Source organism: Dendrobates tinctorius, unplaced genomic scaffold (genome assembly GCF_039654945.1).
Source record: "Dendrobates tinctorius isolate UK_male_01 unplaced genomic scaffold, ASM3965494v1 ptg000147l, whole genome shotgun sequence".
Classification (NCBI taxonomy): Eukaryota; Metazoa; Chordata; class Amphibia; order Anura; family Dendrobatidae; genus Dendrobates; species Dendrobates tinctorius.
The window spans coordinates 9,750,382-9,774,665 of NW_027361814.1; the positions used below are offsets into that span (position 1 = coordinate 9,750,382).

The 24,284-nt window shown below is 43.3% G+C and overlaps 1 protein-coding gene across 1 annotated transcript in view; it reads left to right on the forward strand.

The window, feature by feature from the left end:
* Positions 1-4,376, forward strand: part of PWWP2B (PWWP domain containing 2B) — a 37,016-nt gene extending 32,640 nt beyond the window's left edge. Inside the window, exon 3 of the mRNA XM_073546398.1 lies at positions 3,671-4,376. The gene's annotated coding sequence lies outside the window, so the exon portion shown is untranslated. The remainder of the gene's footprint in view (positions 1-3,670) is intronic.
* The last annotated feature ends 19,908 nt before the right edge of the window (positions 4,377-24,284 follow it).

The following is a 24,284-nucleotide window of genomic DNA, read 5'->3' on the forward strand; positions in this document are numbered from 1 at the left end:
AACATGAGCTGCACTATGTTGCGTTCACTTTCCCTACTGATGTGTCTTTACATGCATTCTTTCATTTTGGAATGGTGATACCTAATGGTTAATGTATTGAGCTATTTCTAGGAGGGATATCGGAGAAATGGAATGATGCAGAGATCTAATTAACACGACAGGTCCTGTTAACAGGGGCAGACACAGACCAAAGCGGGCCCCTGTGCGATAACTGTATACGGGCCCTTTGCAGTCCAATAATGTATCTGTGACATCTGCTACTTGCTGCTTTTGGAGGATGTAGTGGCCTCCTTACCTCTTGGTCCCTGTGTGACAGCAGAGGTACACCTATGGTATGTCATTCCATGCTTCTAACCATATGTCTGCAGATAAATCTGGCATTACCTGTAAAAAAACAAAAAAGAAAAGTATTAACAAGTAGAGATGAGTTAATCTCCTGAAATTTGTTTTGTGCACCCTCTCATACTGACCGTATTCTATCTATTTCGAATAAACTTGGTCCAAATTGAAAGTGCCCTGAGTCTCAAAGAGAAGTTTAGTATGCTCTGCCGTCTCAGCTCTCTGCTAGTTCCTCTACTCTTGCCTCAGGTCTGGCACTGGCAAGAAGAGATGAGCGAACTTGAACTTAAGTTAGGGGTTCGTACCGGACAGATAGTGTCCAGCTCCGGCGCTAAACGCTGAACACTGACTTCTCCCAGAAGTCCATTGTACTGTTCGGAGCTCCGGGGGGAGTCCGTTGTACTGTTCGGAGCTCCGGGGGGAGTCCGTTGTACTGTTCGGAGCTCCGGGGGGAGTCCGTTGTACTGTTCGGAGCTCCGGGGGGAGTCCGTTGTACTGTTCGGAGCTCCGGGGGGAGTCCGTTGTACTGTTCGGAGCTCCGGGGGGAGTCCGTTGTACTGTTCGGAGCTCCGGGGGGAGTCCGTTGTACTGTTCGAAGCTCCGGGGGGAGTCCGTTGTACTGTTCGGAGCTCCGGGGGGAGTCCGTTGTACTGTTCGGAGCTCCGGGGGGAGTCCGTTGTACTGTTCGGAGCTCCGGGGGGAGTCCGTTGTACTGTTCGGAGCTCCGGGGGGAGTCCGTTGTACTGTTCGGAGCTCCGGGGGGAGTCCGTTGTACTGTTCGGAGCTCCGGGGGGGGAGTCTGTTGCACTTTCAGGAGCGCTGTGAAATGCTTTGTGACTCAATGTTGCTTTTATAGTGCCAGAAGATCCGATGGCGAACAAGTGAGTAGGAAGAGGCCTTCGATAGGTGTAAATAATTTTTTAATAATTAGTTTTAACCCCTCAAAAAAAAAAATCCAGCAAAATGGCAGCTGACTAGCCGTCAGTTTGCTGTATTGAATTCTAATGGTATGTACACACGATCAGGAATGGCTCAGTATTTGCTCAGGATTTGACGCAGGTGAAATCTGCACCAAATCTGCATCTGACATCACTGGCAGGTCACCTGCGTTTTTGATGTGTTTTTTCCGCATGCATTTTTTATGCCTTTTTTTTCATTGCATGTGGGGGTTTTTTCACTTGAAATAAAGCTAGTTGAAAGTTGGCTTCTGGGAAGGAACAAAAAATGATTTCCTGTTTGCGGATATATTGGGGTATGTTCCCACAGTCAGTAAACGTTGCTGGTTGGATGCTGTGTACAGCCGCAATGTCCAACCTGCAGCGGCCAGATGTTACAGCATAGTGGATGGGATTTTAAGAAATCCCATGCCCACTATGCGTGCACCAATGTCAGCGGCTCGCCCGCAGAGACGGACATGAGGCGCGTCTTTCAGACCACAGCATATCAATTTATGTAGTGGAGACGCTCAGTCTCCGCTGCGTAAATTACCCATACACTTTCATTAGATGCGGTAAAACCGCATTATCTTCTTAGTCACATGTGTATTAGGTGTGGGAGCGCAGCTTACTCCGCATGTGTACTAATTTACATCGTGGTGAATATTGTGACAGCCGGACATATGACACAGTAAGGCCTGTTTCACACTTCCGTTTTTTCAAATCCGTCAAAATCCGTTGTTTTCCGTAAAAAAAAACGGATCCGCCATTTTTTGCAGGATCCGTTTTTTTTGTCCCATAGACTTCCATTACGGTTACCGCGGATCCGTCAAAAAAACGGATCCGTTTTTAAAAAAACGGATCCGTTTGCATCAGTTTCCGTCAAAAAAACGGAAACTGATCCGTTTGGCGGACACAAAAACGGAAGTGTGAAACAGGCCTTAGTGGAGGAAAGCACAGAGAGCGTAGGACACCCTATTTTTGTTAATCAGCCAAGAAAAAAGCAGACAGCACTGACCTTTGATATTCTCAGGCTGTCCCTCACCGGCCTAAAAATAAGCAGCCCGCAGCCGCTCCACAATTGGCACATCCAAAGATGCGCAAGTTGTGGCACTTTATCCGGCTCTTCCAACTTGCCCTGTAGCGGTGGCAAGTGGGGTAATATTTGTGGGGTTGATGTCACCTTTGTATTGTCTGACGATATCAAGCCCACAGCTTAGTAATGGAGGAGCGTCTATAAGACACCTATCCACTACTAATCCTATAGTTATATGGTAAATAAAGACACAGCCAGAATAAAGTCTTTTATTGAAATAATGACACAGATTCCTTTAATAGATCTTAATCAAACCATACTTCCTGTATTGCCTATTCCACTAACGGCCTCATTTCTCCTGTAAGAGAAATTAAATAAATAAAGCAACAATATCCTTACCTGTCTGCCGAAAAGATATACATACTGTACCACGACGAGTCCAGCTCTGCTACATCTCAATGCCTTTGGCTGAACGGTGGCATTATGCCACCACTCAGCCTGACATCCAGACACAACTTGTGGATGACCACCAGAGATAACTCTGTACCCGGCGGTCACCTGCACTGCATTTCTCACGGTCAACTGATCGTGAGAACTTGGCAAGTGACCAGAGAGAACACCGTCCCCGTCGGTCACGTTCAGCTCAGCTCATCGCGAGAACTGCAGTGGACGCTAACTTCCGGCTGTGGCACAAGGTACACCTATATTTAAATTAGTTCACATGCGTAGTAAGCTGTGTTCCCGCACTTAATATGCATGTAATTATAAAGATAATGTGATTTTACCGCATCTAATTAAATCCTATGGGAAATTTATGCTGCGGAGACTGAGCGTCTCCGCAACATAAATAGACCTGCTGCGGTCTGGAAAGATGTGCCGCATGTCCGTTTTACGCAGGGATGCCGCGGGCATCTCTGAACGCATAGTAGTGGATGGGATTTCAAGAAAGCCCATGCTGTAACATCTGGCCGCAGCAGGTTTAACGCTGCGAATGTACACAGCGTCCAACCCGCAGCGTTTACTGATGTGGGAAAACACAAATTTTGGAGTTATCCATATTAAAATGTTGGGTTCATTAGAATCTAAAATTTCCTGGAAATTTATAAAAAAAAAGAAAAAAGTGGTTCATTACCAATCAATTAGTTCATATCGATTAAGGAAGCTACTTGGCATTTTATATCTAGAGTTCTAGATAAAAAAAAAAGTTGCTGTTCCAGAGTGATCCTAGACTTTGCCTTGTTATTGTTCCCAGGAGTGTTCTGAATCATTGATTTGGTTGGACATATTGTTAGCTGTGTGTTTCTGTGATTGTTAATGCATGACCACACATATATTACCTATTTTTTCCTTTCCTTTTTAGATAAGAGGATCTGAACACAGCTGTTCTCCAGTTTCATTATGTCTATAAACATCCTGTCAGACTCCCCTGGAGACTCCTACAGTGGCTGCAATCCTGACAGCGAGATGCATTTTCTGGTCATCTGTGAAGGATAGTCGTCACCCAGACATCGAGCCTTGTCACAGAGCTGACATATGGGGCTCTCAAGGACTTTTAAATCCAGAAATAAACCTGCACTGTTATTTTATAGAAAGGGTGTAGGAACAGCAAACAACCACAAACTTAATTTATTTAAATTCTACTTTTTTGTTTAAACTACAAAAAAAAGTATCTTGCTGCTGCGTAGTTTACAGGTAATAGACTAAAGCTATGAAACCTAACACTGAGACAAAAGTATTTAATCTAAGCCTGAAAAAAAAAAAGAAAACAAAATAATCTGTCAAAGAGCATCATTAAGTTCTTATGTCAACAAATCTTAAATTACGGCAAAGTTTCTTTCTGCACAAAATGTTTCTTTTCTGAAATCTCTACCAAAGGAAACTGTAGTTTCAATTAGTAAAAAAAATATTTATTTAATAAACGACTTTAGGATGTTTTTTTTTTCTTTTTTAAACACCTAAATCCTAATGTGAATTTTATGTATTCACAAATGTACATGAAAGTTTTTCAAACTTGGTTGATTTTTTTTTTCTCTCTAAGCTTAGTAAAAAGTATTTTAATTTTTAAATGCTATTTAGTTTGGTTTTCTTTTTGGATGTTACTTTATAGTTTACATAAATGATATTATACTGTATATATTTACAGCCTTTGTATCTTCGGAGCCAAAAGGCACAAAATGTTGACTGGTACGATTTTGTGCAGCCAGCGTAAGGTTGGGGTTAGACAGACTTTGGCCATGATACAGGTCCCACGGCCAAAGATAACTTTGAGCCACTGCAACACTGAAGGATAAGGGATGCGAATGAGCGTACATTTTGACCCTCAGGGTACTGTCACCGCAATAAGCAGGTCACAAAAAGTCATAACCCGATTTTTTTTTTTTGCAACTTGTCTCGGTTGATTGTGGCTTGCAATGTGACACGAATTGTTTGCAAATCATCTGCATAGGATGTATTAACAGAAGCATACAGTCTAGATCACGTGAAGTCATTATTTCCCTCTACTCCTCTTTGGTCAGACCTCATCTGGAATACTGTGTCCAGTTTTGGGCGCCACATTTTAAAAAAGACATCAACAAAGTGGAGCAAGATCAGAAAAGAGCGACCAGAATGGTGACCGGTCTGCAAACCCTGTCTTATGAGGATAGGTTGCAGGATTTGGGAATGTTTAGCTTGCAGAAGAGAAGACTGAGAGGAGACTTAATAGCTGTTTACCAATATCTCAAGGACTGTCACATTGTCGAAGGATCATCTTTATTCTCATTTACATAAGGAAAGACTAGAAGCAATGGGATGAAACTGAATGGGAGGAGACACAGATTAGATATTAGAAAAAACTTTTTAACAGTGATCAATAAGTGGAACAGGCTGCCACGAGAGGTGGTGAGTTCTCCTTCAATAGAAGTCTTCAAACAGAGGCTGGACAGACATCTGACTGGGATGATTTAGCGAATCTTGCTTTGAGTAGGGGGTTGGACCAGATGGCCCAGGAGGTCCCTTCCAACTCTACGATTCTGTGATAGAGAGTGGGACTTGTGTAGTGGCCAGTCGCTGTCTATCACCAGGCTAACTGTAACTTTTAAAAGTGTTACCCATCACTGTAATGCTTCTTTTGATAAAAAGTAGCGTTGAGTGAACGTGCTTGGATAGGGTGCTAACAGAGTATCTTTGTCCTCGAATACTGTGTTCGAGTCGCCGAAGCTGGTCGGCAGCCGCAACACATGCAGGGATTGCCTATAAAACCGTATTTACTAAAACAGACATGCCAGGAGAGCTGGTACAGCTCTCTTGACATATTTGTTTTAGTAAATACTTGTATTCCCAAAATATGGGACTTTTTTTCAGAACTATGTTGTCCTGTTGCTTTTCCTGGAAATTTTTGAAGAAATTTTACTTTCGGGGTGTGCACCTTCATTGTCAGTCACTGTCACAGCGCTGATATTGTCGGACTGATTTCATACATCCGACATTTATGATCTGTATGCAGACTGGCATCAGGTCCCCTGACATTAGCTTGTCAGCTTCATAGACATATTTGAGGCTGATGGGTTCAGGACAAGAGACTTCCAGCCGTACCAGACATTGTAGTCTATAGTTATTGAATGTCAGATGTGTGAAACCAACCTTTAAAAGGCGCGTTTTCAAGTTGTTTCTTGAGGATTTCAGCGCTATGCAGTCTCCTTACTTCCTGGTTTCTGGCAGGGCAGGTTCTCCTCCTTGAATGACAGCTCTGGTGAATAATAGAACTGTACTATTAGAAAAATCATAAAGCTCAGCACAAATTCTATTAGAACACATTCAGCTACACTGCTCAAAAAAAATAAAGGGAATACTTAAACAACAGAATATGACTCCAAGTAAATCAAACTTCTGTGAAATCACACTGTCCACTTAGGAAGCAACACTGATTGACAATCAATTTCACATGCTGTTGTGTAAATGGAATAGACAACAGATGAAAATTATTGGCAATTACCAAGACACCCTCAATAAAGGAGGGGTTCTGCAGGTGGGGACCACAGACCAACCACATCTCATTACCAATGCTTTCTGGTTGATGTTTTGGTCACTTTTGAATGTTGGTTGTGCTTTGACACTTGTGGTAGCATGAGACGGGCTCTACAACCCACACAAGTGGCTCAGGTAGTGCAGCTCATCCAGGATGGCACATCAATGTGAGCTGTGGCAAGAAGGTTTGCTGTGTCTGTCAGCATAGTGTCCAGAGGCTGGAGGCCCTACCAGGAGACATGCCAGTACACCAGGAGCTGTGGAGGGGGCCGTAGGAGGGCAGCAACCCAGCAGCAGGGCCACTACCTCAGCCTTTTTGCAAGGAGGAACAGAAGGAGCACTGCCAGAGCCCTGCAAAATGACCACAAGCAGGCCACAAATGTGCATGTGTCTGCACAAACGGTTTGAAACCCATTCCATGAGGTTAGTCTGAGTGCCTGACGTCCACAGATGGGGGTTGTGTTCACTGCCCAACACTGTGCAGGATGCTTGGCATTTGCCACAGAACACCAGGATTGGCAAATTCACCACTGGCGCCCTGTGCTCTTCACAGATGAAAGCAGGTTCACACTGAGTACATGTGACAGACGTGACAGAGTTTGGAGATGCTGTGGAGAGCGATCTGCCTACAACCTCTTTCAGCACGACCAGTTTGGCACTGGGTCAGTAATGGTGTGGGGTGGCATTTCTTTGGAGGGCCGGACAGCCCTCCATGTGCTCGCCAGAGGTAACCTGACTACCATTAGGTACCGAGATGAGATCCTCAGACCCCTTGTGAGACCATATGCTGGTGCGGTTGGCCATGGGTTCCTACTAATGCAGGACAATGCCAGTCCTCATGTGGCTGGAGTGTGTCATCAGTTCCTGCAAGATGAAGGCATTGAAGCTATGGACTGGCCCGCCCGTTCCCCAGACCTGAATTCGATTGAGCACATCTGGGATATCATGTCTCGCTTCATCCACCAACGTCACGTTGCACCACAGACTGTCCAGGAGTTGGCGGATGCTTTTGTCCAGGTCTGGGAGGAGATCCCTCAGGAGACCATCCGCCGCCTCATCAGGAGCATGCCTAGGCATTGTACAGTAAGGAATTCATACAGGCACGTGGAGGCCACACACAATACTGAGCATCTTTACCTTGTCATGAGGCATTTCCACTGAAGTTGGATCAGCCTGTAATTTGATTTGCACTTTGATTTTGAGTATCATTCCAAATCCAGACCTCCATGGGATATTCATTTTGATTTACATTGATAACTATGTTTTATTGTTCTGAACACATTCCGCTATGCAATGAATAAAAATTTGCAACTAGAATATTTCATTCAGAGATATCTAGGATGTGGTATTTTAGTGTTACCTTTATTTTTTGAGCAGTGTGTTAGTGGTTTGTTCTGGCGTGTATTTTTATCGCTGTATTTATGACTGGAGTCGTTTTCTAGATCTGGTGCATAGGAAGTCAAATTGATTAAGAGGAGCATGCATCTTAAAAGGAACCTGTCACCAGTTTTCCGAATATAAAGTATGGCCACCACGTTTAGGGAGCAGTCAGACGGCCGTAAAAATCACACAGAAATAAGAATGAAATGCACGGACTGGCAGGTGGTTCTGCTGACCCAAGCGTGACAGCTTCATGTATTTATGTGCAGCTGTCACGCTCAGGCCGGAAGAGCCGCCGACCAGTCCGTGCACTGCCTTCAGATATCTCTGTCCAATTTACACAGCCAACTGACTGCATCCTTCAAGCCTTTATGAGAGCATTCTAGTATGCTGTTTGTATTTCCCCAATCCTCTATTGCACAAAAAAAGCTTGTATTATGCCCACAGGTGGCATGGTCCGATGGGCATCTCTATTCTTAATCCAGTGCCTCCTTTCTTCCCTGCTAAATGTGGATGGCACGTCTTACGTCATACACACAGTGTTCCCAATTGCGCTTTTGAGCAGGCGCACCTCTTTCTACCCTACCGTGATCAAATGTGTATCTGCCGGGAAAGGCCAAATAGCGCCGAAGAAGTAAAGCTGGTGGCTGTACTTTATATTGGGAAAACCTGATTACCTGTTACTTTTAATGCATTTGGTGCATATTAATCCAGCGTACCCTGAATCAAGACTGAAGTACAAAACTCCAGTCTTGTTGAATCCCCCCCTCAATGATACATGAAATAAAGGTATTAACCCGTCTCCGACATCGGACGTAAATGGCGCTATTTTTTTTTTTTTTTTAATCAAAGTTTTGTATTTTTTTTCACCACATAGATAAAAAAGAACCTAGACATGTGTGGTGTTTATGACCTGGAGAATCATAACATCAGGCTAGTTTTAGCATTTAGTGAACATAGTAAAAAAAGCACAACAAAAAAAACAACTATGGGATTGCATTTTTTTGTGCAATCTCACTGCATTTTTTTCCCGTTTTCCAGTATACCATATGTCAAAATCAATGGTGTTATTCAAAAGTACCACTCGTCCCGCAAAAAAACAAGCCCTTACATGGCCATATTGACGAATAATAAAAAAAGTCATGGCTCTGGGAAGAAGGGTAGCAAAATAAGGAAATGGAAAACCAAAAATACCTCTGGTCGTTAAGGGGTTAAAGGAATAAAAGGTTGCAGAAATGGAAAAGCAGTAGGAATAACAGGTTGACCTAGTGTAAGAAGGTGAAATTCATGTGTATCTGATCTGTGTACAGATGGATTAGTCATGCAGGATAGGAAGATTATTTTCTAATGTAAAAACCATGTCCACAGTTAAACAATTAATCCTACCTCAGTCTTTCATAGCCGATACATAACTCTGTCAAGCTTTGATCACTGGGGTGAAGCTGCGATAATAGCTGAAAGTGGCTCGGCAATTTTTGTTCCATAAATGCAATAAAAGTTGTAGGTGTTTCTGGAGCAGCAGAGTTCACCTTCAGTGGTTGGAGCTGGACAGAGTTAGGCTAGTTTCACACTAGCGTTTATTCGACGCAGCGCACGGCACCGCTAAGCCCCGCCCCCTGCCGGTCCGCCCCATCCGGTCATCGCCGCCTACTATCGCACATGGACGCTTGTGATCTGCGCACCCTATCTTTAGCATAGGGTGCGCAGACCGTGCGCTAGTAGGATTTTGGCGTGCGCTGCACACTTTTGAAAGTGCGCCGAAATGCAACATGCTGCGTTCGGCCCGCACGGACGCACCTTCAAAAGTGCACAGCACACGCCAAAATCCTAGCGCACGGTCTGCGCACCCTATGCTAAAGATAGGGTGCGCAGATCGCAAGCGTCCATGTGCGATAGTAGGCGGCGATGACCAGATGGGGCGGGCAGGGGGCGGGGCTTAGCGGCACCGTGCAAAACTAGCCTTACTCACAACTTGGGCATAAATTGCTGAAGTGAGAATAGCCCTTTTTTGAGAATATTTTGAGAATTTAAAAAAAAAAAAAAAAACCGGTAAAACGCTGTGACCGATTGCACGTGCTACTTTTACAGTTTATATGGGGCGTCTTTAATAGTGATAGTATATTGCACCACTGTTACATTGCCACCAAAACCAGTAGACATCATTATCTAACATTGCAACAGAATGTAAACGGGAAGTGGGCAGGAGTGGTGCAAATTCTTCCAATAGACTGAAACGTGAATAAATCTTTTTTTTTTTTTTTTTTTAAGTTTTAGCTTTGCTTTCCAAAAACAAAAAAATACCGTACAAGTTCTGTAATATGCAAGTGTGAATAAAAAATTATACATTTAAAGGGGAAATTTCTACGTGCTGTCGTTAGATGGGGATATTTTGTTAGGTGCTCTCTTGGGAAGGCATAAAGACCTCAAGTTTATTTTGTCAGAAAAACATGAAGGCTTGTGTCAATTAGTATTAGTTTACTCTTTCCGTGTGTGCTATAAAATCTAGCCTTTTCGCAGGTTTTTATATACAGTGGGGGGAAAAAATTTGCTAGTTTTCCCACCTAGAAAGAATGGAGAGAACTGTAATTTTTATTGTAAGTACACTTCACCTGTGAGACAGAATCTTAAAGGTAACGTGTCACCCCCTGTAATATTTTTTCTTGGGCATGCGCAGTAGGCGCTGCCCGTGCGCTGACATCACGTCATGTCCTTCCTATCGCGCCTGCGTGGACACGCGGCCAGAGATCCTGCCCCGCTGGGAATCTTGGGCATGTGCAGTAGTTCTCGTCAGCTTATCACTATTTCCTATGACGCTGCACAGTAGGAAAGAGGCTGAGGGATTTGAGGGAGAACCGTAGAGAACTGCGCATGCCCAAGATTCCGAGCCCCGCAGTGTGAATAAATCATAGCGACTGTGGGGCGGGATCTCTGGCCGTACGTCCACGCAGGTGCGATAGGAAGGACATGATGTGATGTCAGAGCACGGGCAGCGCTAACTGCGCATGTCCAAGAAAAAATATTACAGCGCAGGAGCCAGGATTTCAAATGAACGCTGGGGAGGCAGAGCAGAGGCTGGAAGAGGACATGACTGACGGTTGTGTGTCAGAGGGGGAAAGCCCTGCCCACCGGTCACCATTCTGGTATGTCTCACAAATTTTATTAACGATTATTTCTGCGGTGGAAGGGACGCTAAGTAAAAGAGCCACCTTGACAGAATGCAGCATTAGTGCTGCACAAGGTGGCTCTTTTGCTTAAAAACGCCTGGAGGGGGGTGACAGGCTCCCTTTAAAACAAAATCCAGACAAATCATATTGTATGGTTTTTACATAACTAATTTAAGTATTTGATACAATTTAAAAGCAGAACTTAATATTTGGTAGAGAATTTTAGTTTGCAATTACAAAGGTCAGATGTTTCCTGTAGTCCTCCATACAGATCTTCTGCAGATCTTTCAGGTTTCAGGGCTGTCGCTGATTTTCATTACCATCCAAAGATTTTCTATTGAGTTCAGGTCTGGAGACTGGCTAGGCCACTCCTGGAACTTGAAATGCTTCTCTCCTTAATTGCCCTGGCTTGTGTGTTTCGGGTCATTGTCATGCTGGAATACCCAGGCATGACCCATCTACAATGCTCTTACTGAGGGAAGGAGGTTGTTGGCCAAAATCTCACGATACATGACCCCATCCATCCTCCCTTCAATATGATGCAGTTGTCCTGTCCCCTTTGCAAAAAAGCACCCCCAAGGTATGATGTTTCCCATGCTTCACGGTTGGGATGGTGTTCTTGGGGTTTTTTCTACTCATCCTTTCACCAAACACAGCAAGTGGAGTTGATACCAAAAAGTTCTATTTTGTTCTCATCTGACCACATGACCTCCCATGCCTCCAATGGATCATCCAGTTGGTCAGTGTCGAACTTTAAATGGATTTGGACATGTGCTGGCGTGAGCAGGGGACCTTGCGTACTCTGGATTTTAAATCTTGACAGCGTTGTGTGTTACTAACGGTAGTGTTTATGATTGTGGTCCCAGATCTCTTCAGGTCATTGACTAGGTCCACCAGTATAGGTTTGGGCTGATTCCTGACCTTCCTCAGAATCATCCTTACCCCATAAGGCGAGATCTTGCATGGAGTCCCAGATCGAGGAAGATTGACAGTCATCTTGTGTTTCTTCCGTTTTCTAATTTTTGTGCCAACAGTTGTCTTCTCACCAAGCTACTTGCCTATTGTCCTGTATCCCATCCCAGCCTTGTGCAGATCTACAATTTTGTCCCTGGTGTCCTTTGACAGCTTTGGAAGATATAACGTGGTACTGCTGTGAGTGGTGCCTAAGTAGGATCCCAACCCATGAGTAATATTAAGAGAAAACTTGGCACTGAGTACAGTAATGACTAAATGAGTGACAGACTGGTATTGGTCTCTACCTGTGGTGTGTTTTTAATTCTTGAGGGCAGGCAGAAACTTCTCATTTGGTAGTTAATAGGAGCAGGATGCTGTAGGATTTTCTGAAGAGGTGGATTTTGGGTGGCTTGTGAAGGTTAAAGTGGAGGTTAGTCTGGATAAAAGGAAGCTTCCCATATCATTATCTGTATTCTAAAACAAAATAGATCTCCTGCAATTCTCACACTGTCCACTTGGGACTTTTTAGGCTCTAATTTCCTGTTTCAAGAAACAACACCTGTACACAGCCACAATAGTCTGATCCTAGCCCTATATTTTCTTTGAAACATCTAATGATCCTGTGTAAAGCTCATTGTGAAGGGAGTGAGAGCAGAGGGATCTGTGACATTGCCTATTCTGATTTAAGGATCCTTTATCAGCTGTGTATAGAGGTGTTAACCGTCATTGTAAGGGTACCGTTACACATAGCGATGCAGCAGCGATCCCGACAACGATACGACCTGGTAAGGATCGCTGGTACGTCGCTACATGGTCGCTAGTAAGCTGCCAAACAGGCAGATCTACTCAACGACACAGCAACGATAAGGCGATCCATATAACGACCTTAGCGGTCGTTGGGACCTTGTCACACAGCAGCTATTCTGACGACTCAGACCTCGATAGACGTGAGTTCTGAGTCGCCAACGATGTCGCTCGTTGTTATGGTGTCAAACACAGCGATGCATGCTGGCCAGCGGGACATCAACGATCAAAAAATGGCATGGGACATTCGAGCACGATCAGTGATATCGCAGCGGTGGCCGGTCGCCGCTGTGTCACATGTAGAGAAGTCGCTGTTGCGTCACAAAATCGATGACGTTTCAGTGATCTCGCCAACGATCTCACTATGTGAGACGGGGCCTTAATTCTGCTTCTGATACGTAGTAGTGTTGATCGAATGTGCTCTAAGGTCTTATCAGCGTATACTGGGGTGTTAACAGAGTATCTTTGGCGTGCTCGAATTCGATGTTCGAGTACCCGCAGCTACGTGTCTTGCGCCTGTGTGACAGCTGTAACACAGACAGATTGCCTAACAAACAGTGTGTTGCGGCTGTCGGACAGCCGCAAGACATGCAGCCGCGGTGACTCGAACATAGTTTTCAAGCACGCCGAAGAAATTCTGTTATCTCCCGAGCATGCTCAGATAACACCTTATCAGAGCACGTTAGCTCAACACTAATACGAAGCCATGCTGAAAACTGTTCCTAAAAGGACGAAGATGCTGCTGAGAACAATGCTCTTTTGTGCTGCATAACCTGATTCACCAGGTGATCGGCAGCCTGTTTACGCCGCAAGGTTATCATGAACACACTCGTTCCTTGTAATTTTTCATTGTAAATAGACCTTAAGTCATTAATGAACTAAATTCTCTGGCAGAGGTGAGAGTTGAATCAACCAAGTTTAAAAATGGATTGGAGGTGCAAATCTGTAATACTCTGAGTGCATGTAACAAAATTAGTGTACAGTAATGCTCATAACTTTTCTGTCATTCTTTATATTGTAGCTGAAATTCTATAGTAAAAGAAAATCCCGAACCAAATCACAACGCAGAAAGCTGGACTCCAAGGTTTTCGCTGCATGATAGTGGTGCTGCTTTCTGACATGCCAGGAGTTGTGTTGAAGGATCCATTCATGATACAAAGCTATAGATGAGCCAGGGATGCAGTTACAGATTAATAAATGTGGTCATTTATTCTCATGCTTATTTTTAAATATATTTCTGGTGACTTTTGCAATATATTATAATTGTGCAATTAATCTAAGATAATGGAAGCAAAAAAGGAAAAAAAAAAAACAACTTTCAGGAATATTTTGAGGTCAGAAATATTCATGAACTCGTATGAATTTTTACACGGGACCCGTCTTTATCATCACATAATAGTACAGGACTGGATAGATTACTAGAAGGAAAATGTTTTATATGCAAAGCTCTTCTGATACCTAGTCTGCTAAAATGAAATCGATTTTATACATTAAGTCACTATTTGCTGCAGATTATACATTTACGGTACCTTCACGTATTATTCCTTCTCGCTTTTTTATCACTGGCAGCCAGATTTCCAGAGAGCACAGTGCTGACTATAAATCAGGAGATAGGCATCTTTGATCTTTATGATGTTGTAAAAACAACATTTGAATGTTAAAAAGAAGGCAATAAAATGAACAGTGCACCATTCTGTCAAATCAGTGTAAGGCTGTGTGCCCACGATGCGATTTTTAAGCGTTTTTGCCGTGATTTTCGGCGCGAACACGTTTAAAAACTCTTACAGAATGCCCCCCATGCATTCCTATGGCATTCCGCACATGCTGTGCTAATGCTGCGCTTGTTTCCGTGGCGGAATCGCATCGCGGAAAAAAACGCAGCATGCTCATTCTTTTTTGCGGAATCGCAAAGAATTGCCGCAATTCCGCACCCATAGGAATGCATGAGAACCGCTTACTTCCCGCATGTAGCTATGCCCACCATGCGGGAAGTTAAGCATCTCATGTGCGGTTGGTACCCACGGTGTGGAGGAGAGGAGACTGTCCTCCAGGCCCTGGGTACCATACCCCTGTAAAAAAAGAATAAAAAATCGGGGTATATTTACCTTCCGGCGTCAAGCGCAGCCTTCCCGGGCCTCAGCGTTCCCAGTAATGCCTTGCGGCAAGGTCCTGTGATGACGTAGTCTCGCGTTACTCTAGCGATCTCGTGAGATCGCTATAGCAACGCAAGACCAACGTCATCACAGGTCTCCCAAGGCACCGCTGGGAACGGGAGCGTCGCTGAGACTGCGCGGGACGTCGGAAGGTAAATATACCCCGATTTTTTAATCATTTTTAACATTCTTTTACTACTGATGCCACATAGGTGGCCTCAATAGTAAAAAGCTGCTCACACTTGTAAAACATAGTGTTTGACGAGTGTGACCAACCTGTCAATCACTTTCCAAGCGATGCTTCAAATCGCTTGGAAAGTGCTTGAATATCGCACGCAAAATCGCGAACATAATCGTGGTAAAAACGCGCTGAAAAAAACGCGCGATTTCTGGGAAGGAGTCCGGTTTTGAGTATCCGGATTAAAACACAACGTGGGCACATAACCTTATATATGTTTTAATTATGGTGTATGCCAGGTTATACCTAGTGTTTTCCTTTACCAGCAAGGATATATTCACACATTCAGTAGTTGCAACAGAAAAATGTAAAAAAAACACTGATGCGTCGGCAGGAAAAATGCTGCAAAAAATGCAACATTTTTTTAATGCGTTTTTTCAATTTATTAAAATGGGTGAAAACCATTGAAAGCACTGATGCTGCCGGTCTGAAACTGCTTCAAATCCATAAGGAAACAATAAGCAACATGTGCATGAGATTTCAAAAATCTCATTAACTTTGCTGATACTGTAAAATGCTGCATTTTTTTCTCAGCAAAAAACGCAATGTGTGCACATACCCTGAGGCTACATGCACACGTTCATTATTTGGTCAGTATTTTACATCAGCATTTGTAAGCCAAAACCAGGAGTGGGTGAAAAATGCAGAAGTGGTGACGTGTTTCTATTATACTTTTCCTCTGACCGTTCCACTCCTGACTTTGGCTTACAAATACTGATGTAAAATACTGACCAAATACTGAATGTGTTACCATGGCCTTAGGGTTCTCTCACATATGTGTGGCGCCCCTGAGGCTCAGTCGCCACAGAGGTACTGCACCTCCTCCTGAGGTGAGGTGCCCCACCATCCAGGTAGGTTGGAGGCTCCTGACCACGCTCCAACACCTTCATCCCACACAACACAGTAGTTCAGCACAGCCACATTGCGGCTCCCTGCTTGGAGTGTAGCAGAGCACATTTGGTGGCTCCCTGCTTGCAACACGGAATGTGCTGGGAGGCGGGTGGAGTTAGAAAGCATAACAGCGGGAGGGTTTAGGATTTCAGGTCAGTCGGTCAGCGAGAGAGGAGTGAGGAGAGAAGATCCCTGGGAGAGGGATGGAGGAAGGAGGTGCTGCAGCAGATCTCAGTGACCTGGGTCTGCTGGCACGGGAAAGGAAAGAAAGAGAAAGACATTGAAAAGAAACCTGATCTTCCATAAGAAGGAAAGACTAGTACGGAACGTAGGAGTAAAAGGGAACAGAGGACGTGGGTTAGGAGAGAACCCTGCCTAGAAGTTCTAAGCGCAAGGCCAGGGCCCGGTCCCCGAGGTTGTATGGATACTAAGGGTCCTACAGCAGACTGGTGGAGTAGTGGGCTGTAAACGCACTACTCCCATCACAGACTTGGGGGCACAACAGCAACTTGGATAGTGAGCTGGGACTACAGCTGTCTGCCATACGAGTAGAGTTCTTGGGAACATCTGTCAGGATGAACTCCAATGTAACTCTGTACTAGGAGTACTTCAATTAAAGGCGCTATAAGAGGAGACGTTCAGAAAGGCACATGTTGGCGGAGTGTTGGAAGGGAGCATTCCATCTGACCTGGAGGGTGACTGAGTCCCTGACCTGGAGGACACAGCAAGGAGGCAGGCACCTGTGTGTACTACAGACTGTGAGTGAAGCTTTGGAACTACAAGCCCTGGTGTCCTCCATTCATTCTTGCACCAACATACCCAGCACCACTACATCTGGGTACCAGCTTCTACACCGCTTGTGCTTCTCTCCCCCTACATCTACACTGCCCTGGGGCTACAGCTCCACCTGTGGGGAGCTTCACCATCTTGGCTGCAACACACCACCAGCCCCAGAGGATCTGCATGCAGCGTCGGCTTAACATCTCTCTTGCCGAACACCACAGGTGGCGTCACGAACTATTCATTCAATTAACCACATTCCACCATTTCCATTCCCCCATTACTTGGGCGCCCAGGGCCACGGACTGGGTCACCGCTGCTGTGACACATCCTGCCGACACCAGCTCGGTACCGAGTACCCCACAGCCCTGGAAGGGCGACCCATATGCGTGTGTAAAATCACTCAGATTCTGAGCCAGAAAAGTTGGCGAGTGTGATGCGTATGTCATTCCATATGTCATGCGAGTGTGCGTTTTTTTTCTCGCCTAGTATCCGTATGCTATGCATTTTTAGCATCACCTTTTTACATACTATAATAATACTGTTAATACTGTATGTAAATTAAATATAGTTGTCCAAAATAAAGTAATTTTATATAAACATATAGATAAATAATAGAAAGATATTAGATATTTACTGGTAATAGATATATAAAGATATTATATAGATGTATAGAAAAATAGATATTCTGCATATATAAGTTTGCCAACCCCCCACTCCAACATATAATAAACTTACACCCTTTAGTGCCTTTCATGTGGCATGTATGGGTATTTAGCTTTGTTTAACCCAATAAATAAATGGAAAAACCGTCATAGGGTCTCCCACCATTTTTGATAACCAGCAAAGGTAAAGCAGACAAGCTGTGGGCTTATATTATCAGGGTGGGAAGGTCTCTTTTTTAATTGGACCTGCCCCAGCCTAAAAATATAAGCCTGCAGCCACCCTGTTCTTCCCAATTGCCCTGGTGTGTTGGAAATTGGGGTAATGGTAGTTGGGGGTTGATGTCAGCGGTAAATTGTCTGAAAACGCTTCTGGCATCAAGCCCTGGTGTTAGTAATGGAGATATGGCTTTCAGACACCCCATTACTAAGCCAGTAAATAAAAAGAAAAAAAAAATTCAAAAAATTTATTATAAAAAAAACACTCTCCAACTCTCTTCCTGGTTCACAAATTTATTTTAACCAATTAATGACCGCAGTTACGTCTTTTAATGGCGGTAGTTAAGGGTACTTAAACCACAGTGCCGTTAATTCATGGCGCTGTGGAGAAAGTGTATAGCGCCCCCCAGAGTCGGATTTTCTCCAGGGTCTCAGCTGCCGGGGGTAGCCGAGACCCCTGAGAACATGATTCGGGTCAGTTTTTACCGATCACGCTTTTGCGATCACCGTTATTAACCATATAACCACGACAGCAAAAAAAAGGCCACAATTTTCCTTTCACTTTCTCCTCTGATGTGATCGCACATCAGAGGAGAGAGATATAGGGTCCCCGATCCCCCCCCCCAGTACCTCCCGGTGGTCCTCAAGCCCTCCTGCCTCCTTCAGTGGGCGCCGCCATCTTGGTCGGGGAAGAAAATGGCGTGAGCATGCGCAGTGCGCCCACCAAATATGCCGGCCGGCAGATTCCATTCATTCATTACAGGTACATTTTGATCACTGTGATAAACTCTATCACAGTGATCACAATAAAAAAATAGTAAATAACCCCCCGTTTAACACCCCCTTAGGGAAATATAATGAAATAAAGAAAATATATTTATTTTCATTTTTCCGTTAGGGTTAGAATTAGGGTTAGGGTTAGGGTTGGGATTAGGGTTAGGGGTGTTTTGGGGTTAGGGTTGGAGCTAGAATTGAGGGGATTCCACTACCAACTTTGGGGGTCTAATTTCTGCTGTTACCATTGGGAAAATAAAAAAAAAAATGGCTAAAAAATCACTTTTGTGGTAAAAAAAATATTTTTTTATTTTCACGGCTCTGCATTATAAACTTCTGTGAAGCGCTTGGGGGTCTAGTTCCCAAAACAGGGTCACTTGTGGGGGGTTTCTACTGTTTAGGCACATCAGGGGCTCTGCAAACGCAACATGACACCCGCAGAACATTCCATCAAAGTCTGCATTCCAAAATGGCGCTCCTTCCCTTCCGAGCTCTCCCATGTGCCCAAACAATGGTCCCCCCCCCCGGCATATGGGGTATCAGGGTACTCTAGACAAATTGCACAACTTTTGTGGTCCAATTTCTCCTGTTACCCTTGGGAAAATAAAAAATAGTGGGCTAAAAAATGATTTTTGAGGAAAAAAATGATTTTTTATTTTCACGGCTCTGCGTTATAAACTTCTGTGAAGCACTTGGGGGTTCAAAGTGCTCACAACACATCTAGATAAGTTCCTTAAGGGGTCTAGTTTCCAAAATAGTGTCATTTGTGGGGATTTTTCACTGTTTAGGTACATCAGGGGCTCTCCAAACGCGACGTGGCGTCCAATCTCAATTCCAGCCAATTCTTCATTGAAAAAGTCAAACTGTTCTCCTTCCCTTCTGAGCTCTGCCGTGTGCCCAAACAGTGGTTTACCCCACATATGGGGGATGGGCGTACTCAGGAAAAATTGCACAACAAATTTTGTGGTTCATTTTTCTCTTAACATTTGTGAAAATAAAAAAAATTGGTTCTGAAGTGAATTTTTTGCAAAAAAAAGTTAAATGTTAATTTTTTCCTTCCACATTGCTTCAGTTCCTGTTAAGCACGTAAAGGGTTAATAAACTTCTTGAATTTGGTTTTGAGCACCTTGAGGGGTCCAGTTTTTAGAATGGTGTCACTTTTGGGTATTTCTGTCATGTACACCCCTCAACTTTGGGGGTCTAATTTCTCCTGTTACTCTTGTAAAAATAAAAATTTGGGGACGAAAAGATCATTTTTGTGGATAAAAAAAGATTTTTTTATTTTCACGGCTCTACCTTATAAACTTCTGTGAAGCACTTGGAGGTTCAAAGTGCTCACCATACGTCTAGATAAGTTCCTTAAGGGTTCTAGTTTCTAAAATGGGGTCACTTGTTCGGGGTTTCCGCTGTTTAGGCACATCAGGGACTCTCCAAACGCGACGCGGCGTCCAATCTCAATTCCAGCCAATTCTGCATTGAAAAAGTCAAATGGCGCTCCTTCCCTTACGAGCTCTGCCGTGCGCCCAAAAAGTGGTTTACCCCCGCATATGGGTTATCAGCGTATTCAGGAGACATTGCACAACAAATGTTGTGGTTCATTTTCTCTTTTAACACTTGTGAAAATAAAAAAAATTGGTTCTGAAGTGAATTTTTGCAAAAAAAAGTTAATTTTTTCCTTCAACATTGATCTTCAGTTCCTGTGAAGCACATAAAGGTTTAATAAACTTCTTGAATGTGGTTTTGAGCACCTTGAGGGGTGCAGTTTTTAGAATGGTGTCACTTTTGGGTATTTCTGATATCTGTCATGTATGCCCCTCAAAATGACTTTATAATGTGGTCCCTAAAAAAATTGGTTTTGTAAATTTTGTTGTACAAATGAGAAATCGCTGGTCAACTTTTAACCCTTATAACTTCCTAACAAAAACCAAAATTATGCTGATGTAAAGTAGACATGTGGGAAATGTTCTTTATGAAGAAATTTATGTGACATACGGTATCTCTCTGATTTAAATGCATAAAAATTTAAAGTTTGAAAATTACAAAATTTTCGCCATATTTCCATTTTTTTCATAACTAAACACAGGTCATATAGAAGACATTTTACCACTAACATGAAGTAAATAATGCCATGAAAAAACAATCTCAGAATCAGCAGGATCCGTTAAAGCGTTCCAGAGTTATAACCTCATAAAGTGACAGTGGTAAGAATTGTAAAAATTGGCCTGGTCATTAAGCTGCAAAATATCTCTGTCACTAAGGGGTTAAAAAAAGATCCTTGAAGGTCAGATGCAGTCAAGGGTATCCTTCGTAGTCCACAAATGGAAACCTGAAAGACCTAAAAAGAAAGAAATAAAAACAAGACATTGTCCCTTGTTCATTAATTTATTACAAAGCAAAGTTCCCACTCAGGTCCGCCTACGTTCCTCGATTCTGACGATTAACGCTATGGAGTCTAGTGATCAAACATGTTTGGATAAGGTGTTATTCAAGTGTCTCAGAAATATGTTCGAGTCCCCATGACTGCATGTCTTGCTGTTCGAGAGTCGCAACATCCAGAGATTGCCTGTTTGTTAGGCAATCTCGGCATGTGTTGCGGCTGTTGATTAGCCGTGAGACATGCAGTCGAGTGGACTTGGACATATTTTTCAAGCACACCCAAAGACACTCGTTTAGCACCCGAGCATGCTCGGATGACACCTTATCCTAGCATGTTCGCTCATCAATAATGGAGTCTCATTCTGAGGCCACTTCCGTCTCCAGCAGTGACGTCAGTTACGCTAGTGATGTCAACGTTCTTAATAATCGCCTGGTCGAGTTGCACTCTGTGTGACCCGGCGACCATAAGATCAGGACTCAGCTGCCTGCTTTACCTTTGCTGGTTATCAGAAGAAGGGAGACCTTATGTCTTATTTATTTATTAGGTTAAATAAGGCTAAAACACCCTTTAGTGCTAGATGAAAGGCACATAAGGGTGCAAGTTTATTAGATGTAGGGGAAGATGTGACATTATATATCTACATCGATCTATTTATGTAATATATTTCTGTCATCTATCTATAGGTATATATATATATATATATATATATATATATATATATTTATTTAGATCTCTGCGTAAAAATTGGACAGCATACGAATGGTCCATGTGGCGTACAATTTTTCCATCGACTTGCATTGTCCAGTCACAGCTGTTTTACTCGGCCATATGCAGCATGCTCTGCACTCGGCTTATTTATACGCAGATGTGAGCAAGCCCTTACTCTGTAAAGTTCTGTTTTTAATGTCATTTAGGGTATGTGCACACGTTGCGGATTCCAGTGTGGATTTTTCCACGTGGATTTTGCTAAATCCGCAGGTAGAATGACCTGAGTTTTACCTGCGGATTTAGTGCAGATTTCCTGCGGATTTTGCCTGCGTTTTTACGCCTGCGGATTTTTATAATGGAGCAGGTGTAAAAACTCTGCGTATTCCTCACAAAGAATTGACATGCTGCAGAAAATAAACCGCAGCAAATCTGCACGGAATTATCCGCAGCATGTGCAAAGCGGATTTGGTTTTCCATAGGGTTACATGGTACTGTATACCGCATGGAAAACTGCTGCGGGTCAGCAGGGCCAAATCCGCTGTGGATCCGCAGCCAAATCCGCAACGTGTGCACATACCCTTAGACCTCATTCATAAGTCGACGATATTTCTCATATGCAAAAAGAGGTCCGAGTTTCATCAGTGTTGTTTTTTTATTATCAGAGTTATTTTTATTGAGTCAGTTTTTGCCATCAGCGTTTGGTTGTGATTTTCAGAGATGTGCAAACAGCCTTAGGCCTAATTCATACAACTTTTCTTGCATTTGAATTTTTTTATTAGTGTACTGGATCCATGTTTAGTCAGTCTTATCAGTTTTTATTATCTGTGTTTAGTTCTTTTTTCTCATTTGCAAAAACAAAAAAATGGTGCCTTTTTTTCCAGATTCTTCCATCAGACAGTGAAAAATTTACAGCATTAGGATGCAAACTAGGTCATTGTGTGCTGTCCCAACATTTTCACTGACTCTTAAACTTGAATTGGCTTGTTTCATTGGATCAAAAACTGAGATCTGTGTTTGTTGGAAAGTTTTCAATGTCCACAAAAAATCACATCATGTGAACAGCCTCAGAGTTTATAATGGGTAAGCGTTTTATCCATGCAAGATATGGATGGAACACATACTGTATGTGGAACATGGACCTTTTAAAATGGCTTTACGTCCCATTCACACATCAATGTTTGTAGTGCTGTGCTTTTTCTTCACAGATTAAACATGGACACATTAGTTTCAATTAATATACAGTGGGGAAAAAAAGTATTTAGTCAGTCAGCAATAGTGCAAGTTCCACCACTTAAAAAGATGAGAGGCGTCTGTAATTTACATCATAGGTAGACCTCAACTATGGGAGACAAACTGAGAAAAAAAAATACAGAAAATCACATTGTCTGTTTTTTTTTTTTCATTTTATTTGCATATTATGGTGGAAAATAAGTATTTGGTCAGAAACAAAATTTCATCTCAATACTTTGTGATATATCCTTTGTTGGCAATGACAGAGGTCAAACGTTTTCTGTAAGTCTTCACAAGGTTGCCACACACTGTTGTTGGTATGTTGGCCCATTCCTCCATGCAGATCTCCTCTAGAGCAGTGATGTTTTTGGCTTTTCGCTTGGCAACACGGACTTTCAACTCCCTCCAAAGGTTTTCTATAGGGTTGAGATCTGGAGACTGGCTAGGCCACTCCAGGACCTTGAAATGCTTCTTACGAAGCCACTCCTTCGTTGCCCTGGCGGTGTGCTTTGGATCACTGTCATGTTGAAAGACCCAGCCACGTTTCATCTTCAATGCCCTTGCTGATGGAAGGAGGTTTGCACTCAAAATCTCACGATACATGGCCCCATTCATTCTTTCATGTACCCGGATCAGTCGTCCTGGCCCCTTTGCAGAGAAACAGCCCCAAAGCATGATGTTTCCACCACCATGCTTTACAGTAGGTATGGTGTTTGATGGATGCAACTCAGTATTCTTTTTCCTCCAAACACGACAAGTTGTGTTTCTACCAAACAGTTCCAGTTTGGTTTCATCAGACCATAGGACATTCTCCCAAAACTCCTCTGGATCATCCAAATGCTCTCTAGCAAACTTCAGACGGGCCCGGACATGTACAGGCTTAAGCAGTGGGACACGTCTGGCACTGCAGGATCTGAGTCCATGGTGGCGTAGTGTGTTACTTATGGTAGGCCTTGTTACATTGGTCCCAGCTCTCTGCAGTTCATTCACTAGGTCCCCCCGCGTGGTTCTGGGATTTTTGCTCACCGTTCTTGTGATCATTCTGACCCCATGGGGTGGGATTTTGCGTGGAGCACCAGATCGAGGGAGATTCTCAGTGGTCTTGTATGTCTTCCATTTTCTAATTATTGCTCCCACAGTTGATTTCTTCACTCCAAGCTGGTTGGCTATTGCAGATTCAGTCTTCCCAGCCTGGTGCAGGGCTACAATTTTGTTTCTGGTGTCCTTTGACAGCTCTTTGGTCTTCACCATAGTGGAGTTTGGAGTCAGACTGTTTGAGGGTGTGCACAGGTGTCTTTATATACTGATAACAAGTTTAAACAGGTGCCATTACTACAGGTAATGAGTGGAGGAAAGAGGAGACTCTTAAAGAAGAAGTTACAGGTCTGTGAGAGCCAGAAATCTTGATTGCTTGTTTCTGACCAAATACTTATTTTCCACCATAATATGCAAATAAAATGAAAAAAAAAACAGACAATGTGATTTTCTGGATTTTTTTTTCTCAGTTTGTCTCCCATAGTTGAGGTCTACCTATGATGTAAATTACAGACGCCTCTCATCTTTTTAAGTGGTGGAACTTGCACTATTGCTGACTGACTAAATACTTTTTTTCCCCACTGTATTTGCATGTCAGAG